This window comes from Triturus cristatus, chromosome 6, assembly GCF_964204655.1.
Source record: "Triturus cristatus chromosome 6, aTriCri1.1, whole genome shotgun sequence".
Taxonomy (NCBI): Eukaryota; Metazoa; Chordata; class Amphibia; order Caudata; family Salamandridae; genus Triturus; species Triturus cristatus.
This window is the reverse complement of record NC_140589.1, coordinates 802,381,946-802,409,021: the sequence shown is the minus strand read 5'-3', so window position 1 is coordinate 802,409,021 and position 27,076 is coordinate 802,381,946.

Below are 27,076 nucleotides of genomic sequence, written 5' to 3'. Positions count from 1 at the left end.
AAGCGCTGAACCTCAGAGACCCCCCTGGCCGTAGAAGCTCCTGTGAAGACCTGCGACGCACTGTGTGTCCCCTATGTGAAGCTGACAGCGCGACGCGCTGAAGAGATTGCCCCAGAGCTGTCCCTCCTGCTTCTGCCCGTGATCGAGTGGCCGAGACCGTCCTGAAGCACCCCATGAAGCACCGCCGACCACTACCACAGAGGGTCGACAACGCGACGTGAGACGCTCCTGCAGGGACCCCTGAAGCTGCTGCGATCGTCCTGGTACAAGAATTAAGGTACAGTGTGAGAGCACGCTGGACTGCGACCCGTCCGTGGCTTTGTTCGCACCGTACTGACTTTGGAGACCCGCTACGCTGTTCACGGGTGAGGCGGGAGCTTTGGCAACCATCGTACCAGCTGTCCGAAGCGCTCCGGAGAAGTACGAGCCGTATTGCATTGAAAGTATAACACGTTGCTCACGCGAGAAGCGTGAGGTTTGGCAAGAGGCGTACCGGACGTGTACGACACGTTCCAACGAAGGTACGGTCCGTACGGTTCACGTCCCGAGTACGCGTGCTCACGCGAGAAGCGTGAGGAACGGCAAGTGACGTCCAAAACCTTGTACGAAGCGTACGCAAGGCGCTACGAAGCACACAGAACCTCTAAAGAAGCTATTTTAAGTAGAATTTTGCCATTTTAACATCTGTGGACTGCCTGAAAGCATTTAAAAGTAACTGGAACATTATTTAAGCAAGAGAACTGTATTTTGACAACCTGCCTGAAGAAATCTTCTACATAAAGAATTTATTTTGGAGATAAATACAGCCTTGTGTCGTTGTGTGGTGGGGTGGTGATTATTGTGTGGGATACCCTGAATGCTTAACCTATTGCCCTCTGGAAATCTAGCCTGACTGCTCGCGCCACGTTACCTAGAGGGTGAGCAGGGGTTATTTTTAAAGAGGTAATCCTACGCCCTGACTTAGAGGAAAGGGTCCCTGCTTGTCGCAAGTGCATACCTGCGCCAACCAGAGACCCCGGATTCTAACAAATAGGAATTCTCTTTTGGATCCCTCATGATGTACTCCAATTTGAGTAGCTTTGACAAGTTATACAATTGGATGGCAAGGAGTATCCCCACATGGGGTTATTTTTTCTGGTCACCAGCCCCTCAGTCTTGAGTCTTGAGTTACTTGACATTATCCATTTCCTGTACATATCAGCCTTTGGCCCTTGCATGAGACAGGATCAGACTATGGTAGACAATTTAAGTGATGTAATAGAGCTGAATGGATGTAGGTACCTTTGAACGCAATATGTGGTTATTTTGATGTATTTATTTGATCATCTACAGTCTTGGATGAAGTTGTTTAATAACAATTTAAGGCTCAGAATGCCAGGCCAAGGGGAGTAAGGCCATGGTTTTGTTGTAAGGTGAGTCTGGGCTTTTACAAGTCCCAGTCCATCTGATCCACAAATTTAAACTGATGTGTGGAAGGAGTCCTTTGTTCACTCTTGCTTCATTGGCTTAAGCATCAAGACTTTCTTCAGATGAAATGAATGTGGTATGCATACCAAACATAAAGGTCTAAAGATTGGTATAACAACAAGTGTCAGATGTATTATTTTTTAATGCAACACAGGGCAGCAACCACATTTTCTGTGCTTCTTTGCAGACAGGTCACATACACCACAGAGCAACATTAAGACTGGCCTGCTGCTGCTGTCATTCTCTGCACAGGCGCTGTAATAAATCTGCCTTGGGCAATGCACTGCCTCATACCACGGTGAAGAGGTGAGTGTGCACTGTCTGGCATAGCATTTGTACCTCTAATTTCTATTCCTATATTCGCAAGGATCCCACCTATTGGATGTGTAATGTGAATTTCAGCACACAAGCAATGCATTTTTTTAAATTCTTTTTTTAAATTAACAAATTTCCTTTTCTCAACGTGTATTTCAAGCTGAATAGATGTTTTGACAAAAACACCTGTTTATTAGAGTGGTTTTGCATCGAAAGCTGTTGATGTTTGCCCTGATCCACCCAGGTAATGCCCTAGTAATGCCCCCTTGACACAAGGCAATATCTTGCAGGGCAAATCACTTTCTGCTCTTAGAGAAGGGGCCCTTTCCAGTACAAATTGCCTTTTGCGCTTGAAAGTAAATACCAAAGCATCTTCAAATTGTGCTTTGCATCACTTTGTGACAGCAAAAAACCTATAGCTCCTCCATGCTCTTTCTTAACCAGCAGAATGCAAATTTTCAACTGCAGGGGTTTCAGGGCGAAAGCCTTTAGCCTCCCCTGTGGAGTGCCGCTGGGCTCGTCATTGAGCCTGACCCTTTTTAATGTGTATGTGGCCCCACAGGCAGATGTGGTGCATTCCTTTGGCTTCCAAGTATTATTGTATGCCGACGATACCCAGATCATCGTGTCCATCACAAACAATCCCACATCTGTGGCAGAGAAGTTCAACCAATGCCTGACTTGTGTCAGCAGACATTGAAAGAAAATGCCCTAAAATTGAATGTAGAAAGAACTGAGGTTCTAGTGTTTGACATGCCGGAATCCATCTGGTCCAATACCTGGTGACCGAAGGATTGCGGACCTTTCCTCACAGTCAAGTCAAGTCAGCCAAATACCTGGTGTCATCTTTGATAACACCTTGAGCATTGACACTCAGGTCAACCGCACCACCAGCACCTGATTCCTCATCATCAGGACCCTGAGGAAGATCTTTCCACACATTCCCATGGAATTGCGTTAATCTGCCATCATCACTCTGTTCACCTTGCAATTGGATTACTGCAATTCTTTATACCTCAACATTAAAACCTCTTGCCTCAACAAGCTCCAAATTGCCCAGAATGCAGTATCCCATCTGGTCCTTAACATTCCCAAACACCTCTCAGTCAGGGACAGGTTTCCCTCCCTTCACTGGCTCACTTTCAAAAAGAGGATTGATTTTAAAGCTCTCTATATGGGGCTCTTAGCCCTACATCGGAAATGACCTTTTAGATCTCCCTCCCATAAAAAGGCAATTATTCCCAGATTTCAGAAGGCCAGATGGAGCAGTCGCGCTATCTCGTTGCCCACTGGCAAATTATGGAACACCCTTCCCCCCTCATCTCTGAGCTTGACTCATTTTCTGGTTTTGAAAAACTCTGAAAACGTGGATTTTTTCTTTCCAAACCACTTAGTATTCCTCTGCATTACTGTAGTCTGCTACATACTGCCTCCCAAAGCACTTTGACACCTTCCGGCATATTGCACTCTACAAAATCTGTTAACGTAGCATATCATAATAAATCTGGGTGTAATGGTTTCATATGAAAAATGTCAGAAAAGTGAAGAAATTTGGAAGTAGATATCAAAGTTGTTGGGAAAAACAAAATAGGTCCTATAGGCAAGCTTTGAAAAAGAGTATTTTGTTAACATTATTTTAGGTACTTTTTGTAAACTGCTTGCATGAATGGAGTACTCTTGGATTGGGAAGGAAGAGGAAAAGAAGGCACTTACTGTAGAGGAGATTAATACGATTTTAAGCTTTTTCTTGAAGTTGGTATGAGGGCTAGTAGTTCTGCTGTTCAGAGGGAGCTCATTCCAGGCAGAAGGATCTAAGTTGAAAAAAGTGTGCCAACTGGGCATATATTTACAAAAGTGGGATACCTTATCAGATGGAGGTGAGTTGAGAGAAGAGCTCTTGTGGGATCATAAAAATTGAGCCAATGGACAGGAAGTCTAGATACATTTCACAAATGCAGCAATTAAACAAGCAGATGAACTTAAGCCTTATTCTTGAATGAAAAAGCTAATTTAAATGGTGGCGAAGGCGAGAGGCCCTTGAACACTAAGGGTCATTTATGAGTCTGGCAGTCCTGTGACTGCCATGCTCATGGTGGCACGGCGGTTGTGGGTCCAGCCACTGCTGCACCCGTGGTCCAACCGCCCGATTATGACTTGGGCAGTCGGACAGCACTAGTACTGCCGGCTCTGCCAGGGAACCGCCGCTTCCTGGCATAGGAGCGGCAGTCATGAAAAGCCTGGCGGAGAGGAAACAAAGAGGGCCCTACTAGGTCCCCCTGTGCCTCAGACATATGAGGATGCACACAGGGAGGCATAAGATGTGTCCCCCCTGTATGCATGCACAAAGGTTCCTAGACATAAGCGTCCATGCCGTGCAGGAAACTTGTGAGGTGTTCCCTTTGCAATGCCTTTTTAAAAGGTACTGCAGACATTTAAAGTGCACCGCAGGAGGAACCACCATGCGGCCCGCCCACCAGACTACTAATAAGTTGTTATCTGGCAGGCAGCGTGAGCTTTGGAGGAGCGGTGGCATGGCGGTTTGCACCCCCATGCCACTGCTCTGCCAAAACTTGTAATTTGGCCCTAAGAGATAGAAGGCCTGATTTTGATCTTGGTGGATCTGGTCCTGTTGTATTTTTTCCATCAGTTAATTTGTCCACCTACAAGACGGTCCGCCCACTCAATTTAGATGCTGGCAGGTCTATGAATGATAGTTCGCCTGAGTCCCATCGTTTCTGCCAGAATTTTTCTCCAGTGCTGACAGCATCATAGGCAAAAGTGGCTGTCAGAGAGAGTTCAGCCAATATTTCCGCTGTGCCCATTAAGATGTGCATTCCTATCAATGTATCTATGGTGGGTAAACTCCACACGTGAGTTGGCGGTTTCGAAGGGATATAAAAAAGAATCTTGCAATTTTTGTCTGTTTTTCACTTCCCTTTCTGTCATCAACCCGATCATACAAGTCCTTCCTTTGCTGCTGCTCCTTGATCAAGAAGCAAATCAACCCCGTCATCGCCGGAATCGATTAAGCGTCTTTTTTACTTGTTTTCTTTTGAATAGTTTTTTTACATTTGCGCTGGACTCATGCCTTTTCGAATTTCTCTCACAAGCATTTTTTTCTAATGTGTAATGCAAATGTAAGTGTAATGTTGTCATTTAAGACATTTAAAGAAACACACCTGTATTAACTTTTTCTTTCTTTTTTCAAATTTGTTGCAAGCTTCCATGACATTGATCAAAATTCATAATGTGTTCATAGAGGTGTGTTGAATTATTTTTTGTAAACCATCAAGCTATAAACATATGCATTACACGTTTTTTGAATAATTAAATTTTAATATAATTCATGAATTGCACTACACAAGACAAAACGTTAAAAAAAGTTAAATCAATGTTAGTTCTAAATTTAAATTATGTTTTTAATGTATTTATGTCTATTGCATTTTCTGTATTTCATTAAATTTTTTAAGGAGTAATGCATATGTGTTTATTTTTTCATTCATTAGGTTAAAATGAACACACCTGTATTAACACTCTGCTTGCTGAACATTAAACTGTGAATGGCATCCACAAATGCAACCATTTGTTGCATTTGGCAGGTTAGCCCCTGGATGTGGTTCACTATCTCAGTCTGGCCCACAGAGATGCTACGTTATAGATCAATAGCCTCTTCACTCAGCACAGCCGGGGTGACGGGGCAGGGGGTGAGATGACTGTGGCAAAGGAAAACCCATCCATTTTAAGGGTGGGGGTTTGGCCAACAGAGGTGGAGCATGAGGGAGGGTGGAGATGTGTTGCTGGGTGGTGGACATGGTTGAGGTTGTTACAGTTCCGGTAGGGTCCACCACCACTAGAGACTGGTCACTTGTGGATGTCTCCGATGAAGGTGATGTGGTTAACCCTGGGCGTAGTGTGCATATCGGGGCTACACAGAGGTCAACGGATTTGCAAACAAACTCTGTGGAACTCCATGGAGCTCCGATACGCCGCTCGCCTCTACCCCTGTATTAAGAGGTAAGTTAAGAGTAATTAAAAATAAACTTAAAGCACTTTCCTCTTTACCGCGGTGTCCCCGGGCTGCCCTCTTCCTCGCGTACCGGTAATGCTTGAGAAAACTGCGCATGCGTGCTTGCCCGCGCATGCGCATCGGTACGGCGATGAAGAGGAGGAGGGCAGTCCAGAGGTAAGTGCTTTTAAGTTTACTTTTAATTACTCTTAACTTACTTCTTAATAGTGGGGGGGAGGCAGGGGCTGGCCAACTCTGCTCCGCTGTGGAGTGCACGGAGATTTGCCTTCTCCGCGTTCTGCACAGAACGCGGAGAAGGCAGATCTCCGCACACTCTTCGTGCGGAGCGGAGGTCTCTACCCGGGGTTAGACGTGGTAGCCTCTGTTCCAGTCCTCACACCCTCCATGCTACTGTGTCCATCAGCATCTGATGTTTCCCCACCCAAAACTGACCAGCTGCTTTCCCGCCTTCTTGGCCAATATCCCCTTCGCCTCCTCTTGAAGATGCTGTAAATACATATACAATTGTTTTATTGTATCTGTGTTAATATAATTGATCGTGGCGTTTTTTTCTAAAAACATTTTCAACATTTTTGCTTTTAAACACTGGTTTATTTTTATCTTTATCTCCTGCACGTAGAGAGAATATTCTGAAACCATTTGGCCACAATTTTGTAATTTTGTATTATTGCTTCAAATTTACTTTTGTTAATTTTTCTTAACAATTTTCAGTTCTCTCCAGGAACCGTTTTACACTTCTGAATGGTTCTGATTTGTCTCTTTGAATAGTAAACTTATGTCACAAAATTTTAATAAAAAACACAAATCCCTTTGTTCATTCTGTGTAAAAGGCAAAAAAAGCAGATTTAAAAAAAATATATATATGAATCAATGTGTTCTAATATTTACTGTAATGTTGTAGCAATATTTGTATAAACTGAAACCTGTTTTTGGGCATTTCACATTGGTAAACCATACTTTAATTAACTAAAGTATTTTTTAAATGTTAAAATAAAAATGTTTGATTCTGCAGCAATGTTGCTTATTAATGCATCATGTCCTATGTATGTAATCCAAAATTAAATCTTTTTTTTAGTATTACATTACTTCTACAGCATAAGTAAATACTTAGGGCTAGATACATTTTTTATTCACTTTAGTACAGATATCACATTTTTACAATTTTTCTATAAAATCTCAGAGTTTATTTTTAGTTTGTTTCACAATTCTGAAAATAAATACTATTCTGGCTTTCGATTTTGTCAAAAAGTGGTACAACATTACATTAATTTTTTAATACATTGATTCATATATATTTTCACATTTAAAAATGCAATTTGCAATAAAAAATTGTTTAGTTTGATGCATTTCAAATATTTCTAAATTAGTCATTTTCTGTGCCTGATTTTGTGTTTTGCAAATGGGATACTCCAACATGTATATGACGGAATTTCCATTTGTCAGATTCCAAGTGCATTATAAAATATTGTCCTTGGAATAGGTTGAACACGATATCTATTTAGTTTGTGACAGAGCATTCTATCTGCAAAAGTCCCTTGAAGTATTCTAATTTTGTTCATTATTGATTTATCATGTTGACATAACAAAGGACATCAAAATAATGTTTTCTGGTATTTGTTTCTCTGTCACTAATGTGTTCATATTCCTGTCCGTTGTTTTAAAAAATGTATGCCTATTTAATTCATTTTTCAATAAACACACACACACTCACAGTCCCTAACGGACACCAACAGTCCGCTCCATGCTCTCCAACGAACCATGGTTGATATCTCTAGAGTCCTGACTCTGCGATAAGAATGACTGTCTAGTCAGAGTGCCTCCAGCGAGCTCGCCTGGGAGTTGGGACACATGTGGAGGATCATGGAGAACATGGAGCGGATGCAGGAGGAAAGAGCAGCTGCCACGGCTGCACACCAGACAGAGGTAGCTGGGTCCCTCAATGCCCTAAAGACCCTCCTCATGGCATTGGTGCCACAAGGCCTGGCGCTGATGCATGCAGCTGCTACTACCCCATCCACATTTCTGGCCCCTGATGTGTCAGTGTCACACAGTGCGGCAGACATTCCACCTCCAGCCCCTGAGGTATCACTGCCACACAGTGCTGGAGACATAACTCCGCCACCCACATGTGAGGCACATGCAACAGCAGAGAACAAAGATGTGGATGAATCTGCCTTTGTGGTCAGAAGGACGCAGTAGCATTCATCTGCGCCATGTGGCCTGTTTCTGCTTGGTTCTACCCTCTGCATCATTACCTTCCACTGTCCTCCGATGCACTCTACGACACTCACCTTGGACCTCAACATGGACTGCCATATTCTGTTTGGTCACCAATGACACAGCTATCAGACTGCGGACTGAACTCCTCCTCTTCTGATATACTTGTCATTCCCTGAAGGACTCTGGCTGGCCCTCCACATGCCAACACTGTAAAGTGGGGTTTGCAGGGCCCTGTACTGCTCCAGCTGCAACATTCCACTGAATGTGCAATAAGCATTCATATTCACACAGATGTGTCATGTCTATGATCTTTCAAGTGTGGAAGTATGGATGAATGTAGGGTCAGTGATTCCCCCTTACGTCCATGTTGCTCATGTTGTGGGACTTGGGTCACAGGGTGACATATTGCCGATTGCGGTCCGGGTGGCACCGACACTCCCTTGTCCAGCCCAGGATGGAACCCCACCCAGAGGCCTGGGGTCATTGTTCACCCCCTTACGCTGGACTGGCATACGCCAGGACAGCCCACTCAGCTCACGCTCACAGGGGGGGACGACAAAGCTACATGTCCCAGGTCTTCCCCGTCGGGATCTGCTGCTCACAGGACTAGTTGTCAGCATGCCACAGTCACTCCCTCACTGCTGGTTTACACCCACACAACACCCATCCAGCACAGGCGTCACAGGACATGTGACCCTGCCAATAAGAAGGGCATGGCACACGTGCTGGATGCCATTTCCACTCTCTAACTGGGTGTCTCTGTGTGGTTATCATTTATGCACGAAGACCTAGGGCCCTGCCCCCTCACATTGCGCAGTGCCGGGGGTAACATGTTGGCGTCCGCACCATGGGACTCAATCATAAAGGGTCCATAGCTTGCAGTGCCCAGGCTTGGTAGCATCAGATACACTGTGGCAGGCACAGGCACACCACCACGGGACGGTGTCCTTCGGTGCACTGAGGTAGGGGCACCTAAAGTGCTGAGCAGGTGTGCAGCCTGCGATGATGCGCTGTCCTGGTGGTTCGGACTGGTAAGGATTAGTATGAGCCCTGCTGGACCGCAGTGTAGGCCTGAGCCAGCGAGCAGTGCAGGCCGCCAGCCACGTGGTATTGCCTCGCAGTTCACAGAGTTAGTGGCACCTCAATAGCTGAGTAGGTGCGCAGCCTGCAATGATGCCATGTGCACTGATATGGTCTCTGCAATTGCGAAACAAGACCCAGAATCAAGTGTGTGACCTGGTGGCCCGTGGTGCGGGGCTGTATGATGTTGAGGGTGCCATGGTCGTGGGCCCTGGGCTTGGAGCTCCCACCGGCATGTGGTGGGCCCTCTTGGAGACACGCCAGTGGCGGAAGGTGAGCAGTGAGGCCTGGTTGCGCAGGGGTGGGCAATCACTGCTGGGCGGCGGGAGGGGCTGGGGTGCAGCAGCCTGTGTGCACATGGGCAGGCACGCAATGATGGCGTGTGCAACTGTATGGACTCTGCCATTCATGTCTCTGGTAACTGTTTCAGATAAGGGATCTGGGGGACTGCAGTGTATACCAGCACGTCGTTGGAGACACACCGGTGGCAGCAGGTGAGCAGTGACGCCTGGGTCCGCAGTGTCAGCACTCTCTCTCACTCTTTTTCTCTCTCCCTCTCTCACTCTTTCTCTCTCCCTCTCTCACTCTCTCTTCCTCTCTCCCTCTCTCCCTCTCTCCCCTCTCTCCCTCTCTCTCCCTCTCTCACTCTCTCCCTCTCTCACTCTCTCACTCTCTCACTCTCTCTTTCTCTCACTCTCTCTTTCTCTCTACCTCTCTCCCTCTCTTTCTCTCTCCCTCTCTCTCTCTTACTCTCTTTCTCTCTCTCACTCTCTCTCTCTCTTTCTCTCTCACTCTCTTTCGCTCCTTATCTCTAACTCTCTCTCTCTCTTTCGCTCTCTCTCTCCTTACTTTGATGAGCGCATGACACACCTTCTTGTCTGGATTTCTGTCTTGCAGGCTATGACTTACAGAATGTCATGAGAAGACGCGCCATGACTCTTCATAATTGTTGTTTTGGGTTTATTCTGTAATAAACGTATTATTTGGATATTATGAGATGAATGTATGATTTCCCTTTTTCTGACCACACATGTATGTTAGGTGTTGTGATTGTGCGACTTCAGGCAAATTGTTTGGTTCATGATTTCGTACAGTTGATGTGCAATATCTTTGTTCAAAGGGGAGGCCCGGGGTAGGGCCCCGGGAGGGGGGTGGTGAGGTCCTGGGGGTGGTGGCAGGGGGTATTGTTGCCCTATTGGGGCTCCGGGCTGCATGATCCGTTGCCCCAGGACACCTGTTGTTCTTCATGTGTGGCTAAGGGCTGTGCTCCCTTGTCTGGTGCTGGTTGTCGTCCGACTTTACACCAGGTAAGAGCAGGTGTTAAAATCCTACTGCTGACGTGTCTCATCACATGTTTTGTGATCTTACGCTGATATGGCTGGTCATTGAGAATGTTGTGGAGTGGTGTTATTGCGGCTTTTTGCCTTGGATGCCTACTCTGCATATCATTAGCGTTAGTTGCCGGGGTCATCTGTGGCGATGTTTTTTGCGACTGCTATCGCAGGTAAACTGGTGATATGGGCTGTTAGCACCAGCTTGTGAATGGGGCAACACATTTATCATGACTTTGGCTATGATAAAGTGCCATTAACTCGGTGATAGATCCTTGAGAATATGCCCCTTTGTATACAATAGCGAAAAGATCAGGTAATTTGGGCAGAAAGAAAGACGCTGGCTAGTTGGGTTGTATTCCACTGTGTATGGGTAAGGATCCTGTGACACGCCGCTCTCGGGGAGACATAACAACTTGGAAAGTGAGGGAGAGATAAAGGGATGAGGCACCACATCCCCCACATTTCTACTTTTAGTTTATAGTTGGGCGACAGGCACTCTGCATAGTTGAATAAATGGGCGGTTCCGAGCCTAGAGTGCAGGGGAGCAGGGAGGGTGGAAGTTGGGTTGGGGATTCAAAAGTTTTATATGTTGTTGTTGAATCAACAGAGAAAGTCTACACTTATCAAGAGGACTACATGACTCACACAGGATTCAATGAGCACACAGTGGGACAAGAGCATTGAACTATTGAGCTGGAACGTCAATGGGCTTAGAGATAAGGTCAAACGCTGTGTAGTGCTACAATATATTAAGCAACAAGCCCCGGACATTATCCTGCTTCAAGAAATACAACTAGTGGGGAACTCCTGTTGGATATTAAACAGATGGGGCTATAAATTGGTGGCTCATGTAGGCTTCCCCAATGGGTCAAGGGGTGTGGGTATTATGCTAGGAAACTCCTTTTCCTTTGCCGTGCACTCCACTTGGCCAGATGACTTGGGCAGAAACATATGAATCTCGGGGCAGTGGGAGGGGAACACGTTAACACTCATGTATGTTTATGTACCACCTGGCCTTCAGAGTTGTACTTTCAAGTATCTGGGGTCAATACTACTCTCGCTCCCAGAAGGGCTTTTGGTGGTGGGAGGGGACCTCAACTCCGTGGTCTCAGGCACACTGGACCAGTACCCTCCATGAGGGTTTCACAACGGTGGCTGCCTAACTTTCTGGAGGCCTTGGGCCTAGCAGATCTGTGGAGAACGTACCACCCAGACCGTATCCACCACACATTTCACTCGGGGGCACACAAACAGCCTCTTCCGCAGAGATTATCTCCTTGTCCCAGTGTTAGAAATGGGATCTCTGGTTGGTTAAGGTTTGCGCCAAAGCCAGGCAGAGACCACCACTCTAAGTCAGGGCTGGGGAGTTACACGCCAAAGATAACCCCTGCTCACCCCCTTGGTAGCTTGGCACGAGCAGTCAGGCTTATCCCGGAGGCAATGTGTAAAGCATTTGCGCACAAACCCAGCAACAACATCCTAGGCCCACCACAAAAGAAACTCCACACAAGGTTATATATAAAAAATAGCCTTTGTATTATAATAAACACATTAGATGATAATCACATATTTTACACTGTGCCAACTGGCACTGGGCAGAATTTTACAGGGGACTATTTACACAAGACAGGGCCCCTTGGACCACTGCCAGAATTAGCACAAATCACCAATTATAAATGTAGAACATATTCCAACTGTAACACTAATTATAACCGTAGAGCACTACCAGTAACTACTGGCGCAATAATGACCTCAGCATTATCCCAATAGAATCAGGTATCAAACCTATCCTGTATACATCACAGGGGCATAAACACATTATGCAATCTCTCACAAGTCTAACGCATTAGACCCTACCTCCTAAGTATAATTACACTAGGGGCGTACATCACACAGGGAAGTATAATCTCCCTAACATAAACCTAAACAGGTAAAAAAAAATGCAGAAATCATATCTAGAGGTATAAAACACAGGGTGCGCAAAACATACTACACACGGTACATTTCCTAACACCCAAAGCATTAGTATATAAATCACAATAGCTCCTAAATCACATTAGGGTCCAGGTTGCACCAGAACCTAAACGAAGCAGCTGCCCACTACTTGCTGGGCAGCTGGGGACAAGAACAGGGCCTAAAGGCTGCAGCTGGCACTAAGTGCTGCGCAGCTGTGGAAGGCCAAAGTAGGGGCGAAGGAGTGCGTCCCACTCCTGAGTTCACAAAAAGCAAGCTCCTAGGAAAAAAGACCTAAACGGTGCAGCTGCCCACTACTTGCTGGGCAGCTGTGAAGTCAAACTGTGTCAGGGGCTCTCACTAGCCCCCCAGAACAAACTACGCCAATCATTGGAGCCCTCTAGGCTCTAGAACAATCATGATGTCCCCTAATGAACTGTGGGGGAAAGGACAAAATGGGCCCTGGCACGACTGTGGCTTTCGAACAAATATGCGGAGCGTTGGAGCCACATGGGGCTCTGTAGATAATCATGCCCCCAGGGAGCGCACTGGCTCCTGAAATACTCATGTGCCAATTAGAAGAAGAAAAAAAGAAAGAACTTGCCCTCAACGTTGGAGCCTCACGGGCTCTGGAAACAACAATGCCCAACGGGGGAGCCACACAAGGGCTCTAAAACAAACATGCTCTTCTTGGGGGTGGGGGGCGGCCCGCTGCCAGACGGGGCCGCCCTGACTCTGTGCCTCTGCCACCATCTAACTCGAGCCCCACTCACCTGGGCTCTTTGGCGGGACTTCTCCGGGATCTGGAGCGGGACCGGCACTCGGCTTCACCCGGTGTAGTGGGTGGGGCTTTCTCTCTCTCTGGAGAGCCTCGCTAGCGGCGGCGGTATTTTTTATTCACCCGGGCCCCCTCTTGAGACCCGGGACTCTGCAGGGTCACTCGGGGAGGCGGGGTAGGCTCCCGTCCTCTCCCGTCTTCTTTCATCTGTCCTGGAGTGGACTCTTCTCTCCCGGGGCTACCCTGCCCGGAAGCCCCGCCCACGGAGTCCCTGTCTTCCGGGTCGCGCTGGGCAGTGGCCCGGGGGGAATTCAAGGTGCGGCTCGGGCCGCGGCGGTGATTATTTCTCGGCTCAGATGCGGGGTGGGCACCCGCGTTAATTACGGGCGAAGTCGCGGGGTGGGCACCCGTGTACAAACAAAATAATTAAATAAGCGGGGTGGGCACGCGCGATGATGCTCAATAAGCGGGGTGGGTTCCCGCGATTAAAATACAAAAATAGCGGCCATGCGGGGTGGGCACCCGCAAAAGGACACGATGCGGGGGAATCCCTACGCTGGGGATTCCCTCCAAGAAGATCGTAGCCCAGCGCTGCCAGGAGGAAACACAGCACCCAGCAGAGAGTGAAACAAAGCGCTCACCAGGCGCTAGGGATAGAGTCCCAAAGTCCTTAAGAACACTTGAATAAAGCAAACAGGTCCCAGCCAAAAATACCCTAAAAGTTGCTGGGGGATCCCTCAGCAAGGCAAAAAGGGTCCCAAGAAGTCCTCCAGGCATCCAGGGGCAGGGCAGTGCCCAGGGAGGCAAGCCTTCCCCTGAGCCCCAGCAGCAGCACGCCCCTGGTAGCTTTTAGTCCAAGAACAAGAACTTTTTCATGGGGTCACAGCCCCTCTTTTATACACAACATCTTTTGTCTCCAAAGGTGCTGGGAAGGGGCGAACCAGATGCAACTGGTTCCTGAGCACTTTGTTTTGCTCAGCCCCTCTCCCTATTCACAGGACAGGCCAGGGACATCAGACGCACCACAGGGGGTAGAGCCAGCATTGTGGAGGGAAAGCCCAGCCCTATTCAGGTCCCAGGTGTACTCCTCCCTGCCATCAACATGTAGATCTCTCCATTCACCACCGGGGCAGACCCATCCTGACTCCCGGAGCCAGGCACACCAGCCAATCACAAGCCAGACAGTCACTTCACATTTATTACACAGACATGCCAGCTTCTAGAAGTGGCACTTCTACACTAGACACAGTAACGCCGCACACATCATCGCACAGCATTCAATCTCACGAGTTCGCACATACCAAACTCGACCCTGCACTCCTCTCACATCAGGACTTAACACGGTCACTCAGATCCCCCATGCATTCCTATGGGAGGGCAGATCAGTCTCACCAAAACATACACAGAGCGCACGCACTTTCCACTGGGACACAGTGTAAAAGCGCCTAGAGGCCTAAAACCACTAATACAACATAGGAAAAAGGCTAGGATAAATGCAAAAAGTTTTAGGGGTGAACTTGCCAGAAGGGCCAAGTCCAACACTCAACATCCCAAGTGGTGAATGTCCAAGATATTAAACACATGGCGCGTGGTATCTCTGACCATTCCCCAGTATGGATGCATCTTGACCTCGGCCAGAGGAGGGTGGGCAGAATTGCACCCATAAACCCATGGTATCTCCGCAACCCAGTGGCTCAAAAAGCATTACTCCATGCCATTGCCCACTACTTTCAGGATAATGAGGGGTCAGTAGAATCCCCACAGACCCTGTGGGAAGCATTTAAATCAGTAATAAGGGGACAAGCACTATCCCTGATAGCTGTAACATGAAAGGAGAGACTAAGGGAGCTTGTGGAGGCAGAAGGAGAAGATGGAGGAAGACCTAGAACAGGAGGTCACTCAGGCGAAATTACATACCCAACAACCCAAACGAGATGACTATAAAGCGATAGCTACTGACAGGGCCAAAACACTGGGGAGAGAAAAAGATGGCAGAGTCTATGACTTCGGGGATAAGGCAGGGAAGCTAATCACATGGCTTGACAAGAAAGAGTTGGCAAGTAGGCTAGTGCCAGAACTGATAGATGTAGACGGCAAGTCAATTCCTGACCCTCAAATAATTGCTAACAAGTTTGCCAAGCACTATAGCGTAGTCTGCCGCGCGAGAACACAATACACTGAAGATGACTCCCAGTCGCTACTCAAAGACATTGCACTCCCCACCATATCTGCAGAGGACCTGAGCCTACTAGAGAGCAGATTTACTAATGAAAAGATAGCACAAGCAATTAGGAGCCTTCAATCAGGCAAGGCTCTAGGTCCTAACGGCCTCTCAATTGAGCTCTATAAGCTTACACCAGATAAACTAGCCTTGCACCTACAGAACATGTTCAAAGAAAGTAAGAGGCTGAGGACTCTCCCACCTGATCAGTGGGTAGCCACTCTGATCACTATACACAAGGAAGGTAAGCCCAAGACAGACTGTGCTTCGTACAGGCCCATCTACCTACTCAATGCAGAGACCAAGATACTGGCCAAACTACTTGCAAACCGACTCATTAAAGTAACAAGTGGGTTGGTGCATCTGGATCGATCAGGAATCATGCCACACCGAAATACTGCGATGAACTTGCGTAGAGTGCACAGGGTAATGGGAAGAATGGCTACAATTCAGGAGGATGCGATAATCGTATCACTAGATGCAACAATGGCATTCGACACCATTAAATGGCCGTATCTCTTCGCAGTGCTCTCTAAGATGGGGTTTGGGCCCAGCTTTATTCAGTGGGTCAGACTCCACTATTCGGAGACCCTGGCTCAAGTGGTGGTCAACAATAAAATATCCGAAGTGTTCGCGCTGAGCCAAGGGACACGCCAGGGCTGTCCATTGTCCCCCATCCTTTTTGCCCTCGCCCTGGAACCGCTGGTGGCACGGATTCGTAGAGATCTGGTGGTGAGGGGACTGAGTTGGTCCGCAGCATGTTGATGACATTCTTTTATTCTTAGCCTCCCCAAAAGCGTGACTTGGAAGGGTTCTAGATATCTTCGCAAAATTCGGTCAGTACTCAATATTCAATCAACTTGAGTAAGTCCTTCATATATGTCCTCAGTGGGAGCGCGCCCACCCCACCCAAGGGCTACCTTATACAGATTACTACAGTTGGCTTCAAATACCTAGGTATTTTGTCATCTCTGATCAGAAACTCAGATTCGAACATAATCTGCTCCCACCGCTACAAAGATTGAAGCAAGACATTGCAAGCTGGAAGGCGCTCCCTCTCTTGCTGTCGGGCAGAGCGGCACTCTTTAAGATGATGTCCCTGCTCCACTTCCTTTATGCAGTCTAAAACCCCCAGACCTAGTTCCCACAAGCTACTTCAGGGAAATTGACGGACTGCAGAGAGACTTGCTGTGGAACGGGAAACGATGCATAGCGGTGGCCAAATCGACCCTTAACTGGTACGATGGAGGGATCGTCCTCCCAGTTCTCAAGCAATACTACTGGGCCGCCCACCTTCCGGCCATCAATCGCAGAACCTACAGATGCACAGATGACCCTGGCTACACCATGGATAGGTGTCTCCTGTCGGGTGGGAACTATAACAGGGCACTGTATTCAAAACCCCAGCGCCAGACCCTAACAGAGCCAACTAGACATTCAGTTCAGATCTGGCACACCCGCGAACGGAAGTCTGGGGTGGGAACAAAATCTTACACTGGCGACCCCCCTATGGGATACCGAGAAACTAGGTAACCTGTGAACATTGAAAGGGTTTGACAAATGGAATCTAATCGGGATCTCAAAAATCGGGGACATGTGGGTGAAAGGAGACGTGAAAACGTCTGTCTCCCTGCAACAGGAATATGAACTAGCTAACGCAGAATACTTTAGATACCTGCAAGTACGGCAAACACAACAGACACACCTGCCAAAAGGGTCCAGTCCTCCAGAATCCTCACCCCTCGAAGACAGGTTGCTTAATGGCTACTTACCGGAGAAAGCCATATCATTGGCCTTTAAGAAACTGGTTAACAACACGGCTGACCCCCTCCAACATACAAGAGAGAAATTGGAAAGGGATGGCCAAGAATTAGATGATGAAGAGAGGCAGATGGCAATAGCCTCACCTAGAGAGGTAGCAATTTCGGCCAGATTAAGAATTGTCCAGCTTAAAATTCTGCATAGAGTGTATATCACCCGACCTTGACTGGTCCAAATGGGGAAAACGGAGGAGGGGGATTGCAGAAGGCTATTTGTTTGGGAGGGCACCTTTATGCACATACTATGGGAATTTGAACACATTCAGAGGGACTGGCGCAAAACACATGATATCCTTAGTGAGGTGCTCGCGATCAGCATCCGCCCAGAGGTGAAGAGATACCTTCTGAACGTGTGGGAGCCAACGGACCTGACAAGTAAGACTAAGCTCTGGGTCACTCTTGGCCTAATGTTAGCAAAAAGAATCATTGCGCAATTATGGGGAGCGGCGTGTCCACCCAAAGTAGAGGCCTGGAAGGCAGACTTGGACTGGTGTATGTTCAGGGAGAAGACGGTATATGTGGCACAGGGCTGCCCCCCAAAATGGTCCCTGATTTTGAGCGCTTGGAACACCTACCGAGGGAATATCTGTAACCCCCCAAGCAATCCCCATATTGAAGATCCACCCTCACCATGAACAATGTCACCCTACTGTACTATTGTGCTGTTCTTGATGGATAAAATGATTGCCATTGTAATAACTGAATTAATGCCTCTTGACTGTAAAATGAGCTGTCAGTTCACTATGTTTATTAAAAAAATATATATATATTTTATAAAGTGAGCAAAAGAAGGATCATTAGAAAAAGAATGTAGTGCGCGCACTTCCTAAAAGTCTATTGGAAAATTTAGTAGTTTTGTCGTGCTCCGGGGTATCACTCTCCGAAAACGAGTGTAAGTATGAACTGTAAGATGCACCCCCAACAACTAACGGGTACATCTATGGGAAATTGTGCTACCCCAGCGTACGCAAACATCTTTATGAATCGCTTTGAAGAAGACAACATCCTAACTATACAATCATGGACAAATCATTTGAAGCTATATCTAAGATTCATTGACGATATATTTATCGTATGGAAGGGTCCAGTTCAGATTCTTAAAAACCACCTTGACCAACTCAATCAAATTGACCAACGCTTACAGTTCACTTCAAACATTCATCCACATTCGATCACATTCTTGGATGTTAACATCACTAAGACGTCTACAGGATTTGAGACAGACCTCTACAGGAAAACCACGGACAGAAACAATACCCTACATTTCCAGAGTTTCCATCCTCTTCCTCTTAAACAACACCTCCCATACTCTCAAATGCTCAGAGTAAAAAGGATTGTTTCCAACCCTAATAAAGTCACCGACCAACTTGACATCTTAACACAAAGATTCAGGTCTCGTGGTTACCCAGATCAGAAACTACAAGAAGCAAAAGAGCGATCTACCACCAAAAGTCGAAATGAACTCCTTACAATTCAAACTAAACCTGTTAAGAATCAAATCACAGTAGTTTCTAAATACTCCACCATGAGCGCCACATACAAACGTATCATCAAAAAACATTGGCAATTACTAAAATTGGAACAGGATTTTAACCACATCTTCGACGAAGAACCGATTTTTGCCTACACCAGAAATAAAAACATTGGGGAAATACTCAAACAAACAGAACCATCATCCGTACACCCCACATTCAAGGGGACTATTCCATGCCTAAACTGTAACAACTGTAACAACATCATAAAAGGTGAACACATCACTCACCCCATGAAAGGGCATAAAATCAAAATTAAAACAACTGCGACATCTGACACCTCTAACGTCATTTATATGCTCAAATGCCCTTGCGGCAAAATCTATGTTGGACAAACGGAGAGGAAAATAAAAATCAGACTTAATGAGCATAAATCCAACATCAGAACTAAACAAATCAAGTCATCAGTCGCCCAACATTTTGTTGAAGCTGGGCACAATGTTAGTCAATTAAAATTCTGTATCCTCGAAATCATTGCCAAGAAAGAAGGGAGAGACAATCACAATTTTTTATTGCAAAGAGAGAACTATTGGATTTATCTTTTGAACTCCTTGAAACCGTTCGGAATGAACGAACGCACGGAATTTACATGCTATCTTTAATCATTTGAACCACATAGAGCCTCATGGTCCATATGAATCAATTATTTGGTGGTTATTCGTTTATTCGTTTATCAGTTTTATTTTACTTTATCACTATATTTTTCATTCTGCAAGCAATTGTTGATAATTCTTTTGATTGTAGTTTAACCAAACTCCTTCACTTGATGTTCTTGTTCCTACGTGTATACAACCCATTTTTGTGATTATGACATATAATTTCACCCATTCTCGTTTTTTCACACACTCTAGCGTTTATCTCTGCAGTTTAAACACCGCTTTAATCTGTCCTCACCCCATCCATGTTCACGTCGTAGTCTTTCTTTAATGTTTAACTAGCTCATCCACGTGACATTTCCCTTCAACACTTCAACTTCCGCGTTCGAACCTTTGCTGACACACCTCCCACGTATCACCGGCTTTACACGGCGATGCGACTGACACCCGGTAAGCGTGAACCTAACCAAACTAACCCTTATACTTCGCCAACTTTTGACTTTCTCCGTTTCGGTGGCAACAACTTGTTAACCTTTACAGCTATAATCTTACAAGAGATGGTTTAAGGACACAGGATTCTATGTAATTGTCGTCAACTGAACCGTGTTTTAACCAAGGTTAACCTTCCACCAGACGCATCATACCACTACGATTTAAATTCACATGGGTGTTATTAGCTTTAGATTATTGACACCCCCTAAACACCTCCACTACCATTACTCGTAATCGACACTTGTCCCAACAATAACGATTCACCAGCCATTCACAATATTTCCCTCCACCCCCTTCTTTTACCGCGCTTCTCACCATTTATCTCACTTTCCCTGCCATATCACAATGCATGGGTGACAATAAGTCCTCGTATATTATACTCACTACCATACTTATCATTTTTAGATTTCCCCTGATGAAGGCATGAACGCCGAAATGCATTGGGAACGCAAAACATATTAGCCGCTAAACGCGTAAGATGTATATAACGGATTAAAAAGCAAAACCCTCAAGCTTTATGGAGAATCCAAATGAACAATAAAGTTTTTTGAGACAAAGAACTTGCAACGACCTTCTTTTCAATTTTGGAAACCTCTTCCAGGACTACAGTCAGTGCCAGGGGGACACACCCCAATGTTTTTGGGGGTGCATCTTGCAAAAGAAGGATCATACCACAGAATACCATCACAGGAGAAGCATGAGCTGCCATCCTCAGGTTGGCATCAGTTTTAACCCCTAAGCTCTAAGCAGCAGTGAGATGAGTGGACCAGGAGCGCGGACATTACCCGAAGGTGTCAGAGCACTGTACAATAGAACAGTTGGACACGCATAGATGGGGAAACCAAATGTCTGCATTGCCCCCACTACAAAGACCTACAAAATCAACATTCAGTTTGAGCTAATTCTTCCCCATCCAGTCACTGACCTCAAAAAGACACTGTCACAGGAGAAGGTCATTCAAAGCTCAGACAATTAGATGAAAAGTAAAGTGTATTCTGCTGAAGTGAAAAGCTAGGATCCATGGGACTGGCGAAGAAAAGCCAAAAGCTTAACCGAATGATTCTGGGGCATATTAACAAGGCACCGATAAAAAATTATCGCCGCATTTGCGGCCGTTTTCAGGCGAAAAGCGGCGATAATTTTATCGCCGTATCAGCAAAGACACGCTATTGCGTGTTTTGCTGATTTATCGCCCCTTACAACAACGCCCAGCTTCGCATCTCTAATGAGATGCAAAGTGGGCGTTCCGTGCCAGAATAACTGGGGAAATGTCGCTAACCGACATTTCTCCAATTATCAAGCTGCACACAAAGAAGCAGAGCGATAAAAAAAGTAGCGCTAACCACAGTTATCGCTACTTTCCTTACGCCTGCTTGTGATCTGACTTAGCCATGTAATCCAATGGGAGGTGGATTACATGGCTAAGACCACCCTGCCCTATCAGCAAGGTATCGCTGGTCGCAGTGTGATTATCGCTGGATTTCCAGTGATAATCACACTGTTTTCCAGCTAACACATGGATTCCTATCGCTTGGGAGATAAGAGTTGCTGATAGCACGCTATCTCCATGATAGAATCCAGCTTTAGCCTGCGATAATTATCCTCGCGCTAAAAGCGCTTAGCGATAATTATCGCAGGCCCTTGCTGATATGACCCTAAATAGGTATGGGTGCAATGTGGATTCTTAAGGAACTACGGGGCATATTAACAAGGGCTTTAGCTCTGCTTTATTGGCTTTAAAAGCCAAAGAAGCGGAGATAAAAATATCGCCCTATCAACAACAGGGTGCTAACATGCAAAATCGCATGTTAGCATCCTTTTTCACTACGCTTCCCTTTGCATCTCTAGTGAGATGCAAAATGGGCGCTCCAGAGCAAAATAATAGGAGAAATGTCGCTAAGCGACATTTCTCCTATTATCAAGCTTCACGCTAACCCTGTTAGAGACAAAAAAAGCAGCGCTAACCACGGTTAACGCTGCTTTTTTACATCTGCTAATTTTCAGATTTAGCCATGTAATCCAATGGGAGGTGGATTACATGGCTAGGTCCACCATGGGCTATCAACAAGGATATCCCTATCCTTGTAGTTTTAGCGCTGCATTGCCAGCGATAACCTCCCAAAATGCTGGATTTTTTATCGCCTAGGCGGTTAGCGTTGTCGAACGCGATAACCAGGCGACATTATCCAGCAATAGCGTGCGTTAAAAAAATTAACGCTAAGCGCCCTTAGCATTAAATTTCCCTGTTCCTTGGTAATATGCCCCTTAATGTGTAACAGATATCCTGGTCCACATAAGTCTTATAATCGGGAAACACCTTCTGCTGGCTCTCTCTGTTGAGCTCTCTAGTTTGAAAGAACTTTGCTCAAACAGCAATCACTAACCCTAGGATTCCTCCAAGGCCTGGCGCCTCTGAATCTCCCTGGAGTCCATTTTGAAAGGGTAAAGGTGCTACTATTTACCAAACCTCACATATTGCTCAAACATTATTGTCATGTCTATGTCCTAAATTGCATTCACTTCTACATACTGAGGTCGAACCTCCTTGTTTTCTATTACTTTCCACATTTCTCCTGATTGTCCTCAGATAATCTGTGAAAGGTGATTGATCCTGCTTATAATCAACCATGATTTCAGTCCTTGATGATATCATCCACGAGGGTCTTGCCGGCTGGTAATGATCTGGCCTGACTTCCAGTTGTGAACCCAAGCTGAAAGCAACGAGAGGCAGGGCAATGAATAGCTGTTCTCGCCCAGCCTTAGAGCGATAACGTCATTTGCGGCCACACCTCTCATCGGATGTATGACGTTACAACGCACACTTTTACAACGCATGCACTTACAACGCATTTTTTACAACGCATAATCCATTACAACGCATGACATTACAACGCATGACACTACAACGCATTTTTAAAAAATACCTTTACAACGCATTACCATTACAACGCATACTACCTTTACAACGCATACCATTACAACGCATAATATTAAATTACATTTAAGGTAAGTATTAGATAGTATAGGGGTAAAAATTACTATTCTAACTCCAGGGGGTGCAACAGTAGGGTAAGTGTTGGATAGTATAGGGGTAAAAATTACTATTCTAACTCCAGGGGGTGCAACAGTAGGGTAAGTGTTGGATAGTGTAGGGGTAAAAATTACTATTCTAACTCCAGGGGGTGCAACAGTAGGGTAAGTGTTGGATAGTGTAGGGGTAAAAATTACTATTCTAACTCCAGGGGGTGCAACAGTAGGGTAAGTGTTGGATAGTATAGGGGTAAAAATTACTATTCTAACTCCAGGGGGTGCAACAGTAGGGTAAGTGTTGGATAGTATAGGGGTAAAAATTACTATTCTAACTCCAGGGGGTGCAACAGTAGGGTAAGTGTTGGATAGTATAGGGGTAAAAATTACTATTCTAACTCCAGGGGGTGCATCAGTAGGGTAAGTGTTGGATAGTATAGGGGTAAAAATTACTATTCTAACTCCAGGGGGTGCAACAGTAGGGAAAGTGTTGGATAGTATAGGGGTAAAAATTACTATTCTAACTCCAGGGGGTGCAACAGTAGGGTAAGTGTTGGATAGTATAGGGGTAAAAATTACTATTCTAACTCCAGGGGGTGCATCAGTAGGGTAAGTGTTGGATAGTATAGGGGTAAAAATTACTATTCTAACTCCAGGGGGTGCATCAGTAGGGTAAGTGTTGGATAGTATAGGGGTAAAAATTACTATTCTAACTCCAGGGGGTGCATCAGTAGGGTAAGTGTTGGATAGTATAGGGGTAAAAATTACTATTCTAACTCCAGGGGGTGCATCAGTAGGGTAAGTGTTGGATAGTATAGGGGTAAAAATTACTATTCTAACTCCAGGGCGTGCATCAGTAGGGTAAGTGTTGGATAGTATAGGGGTAAAAATTACTATTCTAACTCCAGGGGGTGCATCAGTAGGGTAAGTGTTGGATAGTATAGTGTAATATTATGCGTTGTAATGGTATGCGTTGTAATGGTACTATGCGTTGTAATGGAATGCGTTGTAAAGGTAGTTTTTAAAAATGCGTTGTAGTGTCATGCGTTGTAATGTCAAGCGTTGTAATGGATTATGCGTTGTAAAAAATGCATTGTAATGGTAGTGCGTTGTAAAGGTTGCGTTGTAAAGGTTGTTCCCCCTCTCATCTCACCCAACGCAGGCAATTAAGCACCCCGATTCATATCTGCTTCGAACCCCTGCCAGAGAATTTACAATACTCGCAAACAAGGCCACCATTTTAAGCAATGTGATTGACTGAGACAGTCTCATTAAGGTGCTAATAAAAAAATATTTTTAACTTCGGTTCTACTTCGTAAATGTCTTAACATTAAATTAGTAGAAGCACCCAGGTTGCAGTTTTGAAAGCGGCACCTGTATTCCTTCAATGCCTTTCCATACCATCGTACCCATTAGTTCTTCATGCAACCACCACCACATGCCTGCTTCCTGCTTCATTGATGTCATGGATACACAGCCCTCAGCGTTTCACATTCCAGAGAGATAAGGTGATCGTTGCATACATTCTAAGCCAGCTACAAAAACATATCTTCACATAAATTGGCTAACAAGGAAATAAATCCATCTTTGCTGAGGAGAAAACTGTGACAGTGTTTTATATTCATGCGTGGACCTTATATAACATTATTCACGTTCGATGACACGCAACATACATGTCTACCTAGATCACATGTCATTTTTACCTATTCTGATATTCTTTAATTATAAAATAAATACAAAATCATTCTCATGGAAGTGGTTAAATACACTTTAAAAGGAAAGAAGCTGTGCATGTGTGGTTACCAGGGCAAACACATATAGCACGCCTTTCACAGCAGCTTAGCAACGTAACAATGTGAGCCTTTTCAATAGTTCTGAGCTTTGTCTAATGGCTCCTTGAAATCTCTTGAGAGATGGGCTTAGAGTGGAAATGTTCCATAATTCAAACTATCTCCTTGACTAACTGGAGGGCTTTAAGACTGTGTTATTCTGTTAAAATCACCGCAGAGAGCAGTCCTGAACCAATTTCATCACATTTACTCACTGGTTATATGATTGAAACATTGGCAGTAAGAATTTCAGAACTTACAGGAGAACACGTTTATTGCAGGGACTCGGTGGATTGCTGCTGGAGAGTGAATAATGGTCTATTAGAGGATGCTGGCATGGAAATCTATATCAAATTCTAGCTCATGGGAGGGTCCAACTTTTAGAACTGGGAGTGGTGCAGTCGTGATAGGCACTTTGGTGCCCCCCAACTGGAACCGCCTCTTTTCTAGTTTCTGGAACCGATACAATGATGCTGAAACATTCTCACAAGAATGACAGTCAAGGATTCTTGTTTCAGTGCTTTATATAAGAATTAATAGGCAAATACAGAAAAGGTGACATGAGGAAGTTTAGCAGCCAAACATATAAGTACAAAGAACTCAGTACAGTTTTAAAGGAAACCCTGCATAGATTTGCCTTCCAAGGTGGGGAATAGGGGGGTCTCCCTTACCAGCAAAATCTGCACTCCTATATAGGGCTTTTGACAAAGTCGTTCATACATTCTGTGTGAATACATGGTTCTCAGGGTTTGGATCAATAGGAAATAATCTAAAAGGAACATTTTACTACAGAATACATTTGAGGATTCTGTCAGCAACTGCACAGGTAAGGATGTACTCCACAGCTATGTAACGAATAGGCCACATTGTAACGCATGTGTCTACAATGCTTGCCATTACAACGCTGTTGCTACAACGACCGCGTTGTTACATCGCATACCATTACAACTCAAGTCATTACAACAACTTGCTGTGGGGGGGTGGCGCTGGATTTCGGAATAGCATAATTTACTATTCCAACTCCAATCTGTGCAACAGTAGGGAAGGTGTTGGATATAAATCCAACACCTTCTGCCCCCTACAGCAAGCCATTGTATTGACATGTGTTGTAATGGCATGCGATGTAACAACGCGGTCATTGTAATGATCGCGTTGTAATGGCATGCAATGTGTAAACATCATTGTAAACGATGTATGCCCTATGTACAATGAAGATATCAGCAAGGTACATATATGTGGAGTTGGATATAGGATATAGTTTATACCTTTTGATATTTTGGCCCCAGATATTGTGGTAAAGATATTCTGTCACATCGATATCTGAGATTCAGTATCTCTAGCCTACACCATTTGGGAAGGCTGTGCTATTCACAGGTAAATGAGAATTTCAAGATTTCAGTCCTTCTATCAAAATGGTGATAAATTATAATGTTCATTGTTACCACTTACTGTTTATCATTGCTAGGAATTGTTTTTCAAAAGAGTATAAATACTGCAAGTAGGTGGAAGAAAAACCATATCCTCACATAGTAAAATCAAGCATCAAAGTGGTTTTCATTAAAAGTTCTAGCTCCCGGATGTAATGCTTAGTCTCCCAGTTTAGACTTAGGGTTTATTTACACCTTTTTACCTGGACATATCAAAATGCAAAGATGTTGGTGACTCCAGTTTAATGGTTTCTTTGAAGTGAGGGAAGACATATAAGGGTCTGACCCTCAGAAGCAATGTCAGTGAGGGCACACAGATCACAAGGCCAAGCTTGTCCTCTGAGCTTCGGGACCTGAATAGTAAGTGTGGGTGCCTAAAATCTGAAACTCTAAAATACACCTCAACAGCACGCCCACAAGTGAATGGATAGAGGAATGTCTTAAACCTCGATTTTATGAGACAATGTGTTCCAAGATAAAGTGCAAAACATCATCTCCAAAATACAGTCAAATAAGAAAGGACAGAGTTGATGAGTGAGTTCTAGGGTGGTATTAGAACATTTATAAAGGTTTCTTGCAAAATTCAAAAGGTACCATACAGGAATTTTAAAGTTCAGATGCATAAAGGCATTGCTATGACGATTCTTGGTAATAGGACAATACAAAATAAGAAGCAAAATCAGAAATATTTTAAGTTCTAAGGAACAGCAAAATTAGTTAGAAATCAGAAAACATCCTTAGTAGCATTATAAAGGTCTCCTCAGGGTTCTGACCTAACCTCAAATTTGAGGCTTTATTTAGGAAATCTTCTCATAGAATAGGATGGCTACGGCAGATTCATCATGGTGTGAGTAAAATAATAACATTTCAGGAAATCAGAGCACAGTATTACACACCGTCATACAGTGTCACATAGCCTTATCATCTAAACAATGGAAACAGCCTTTACAATGCGGCC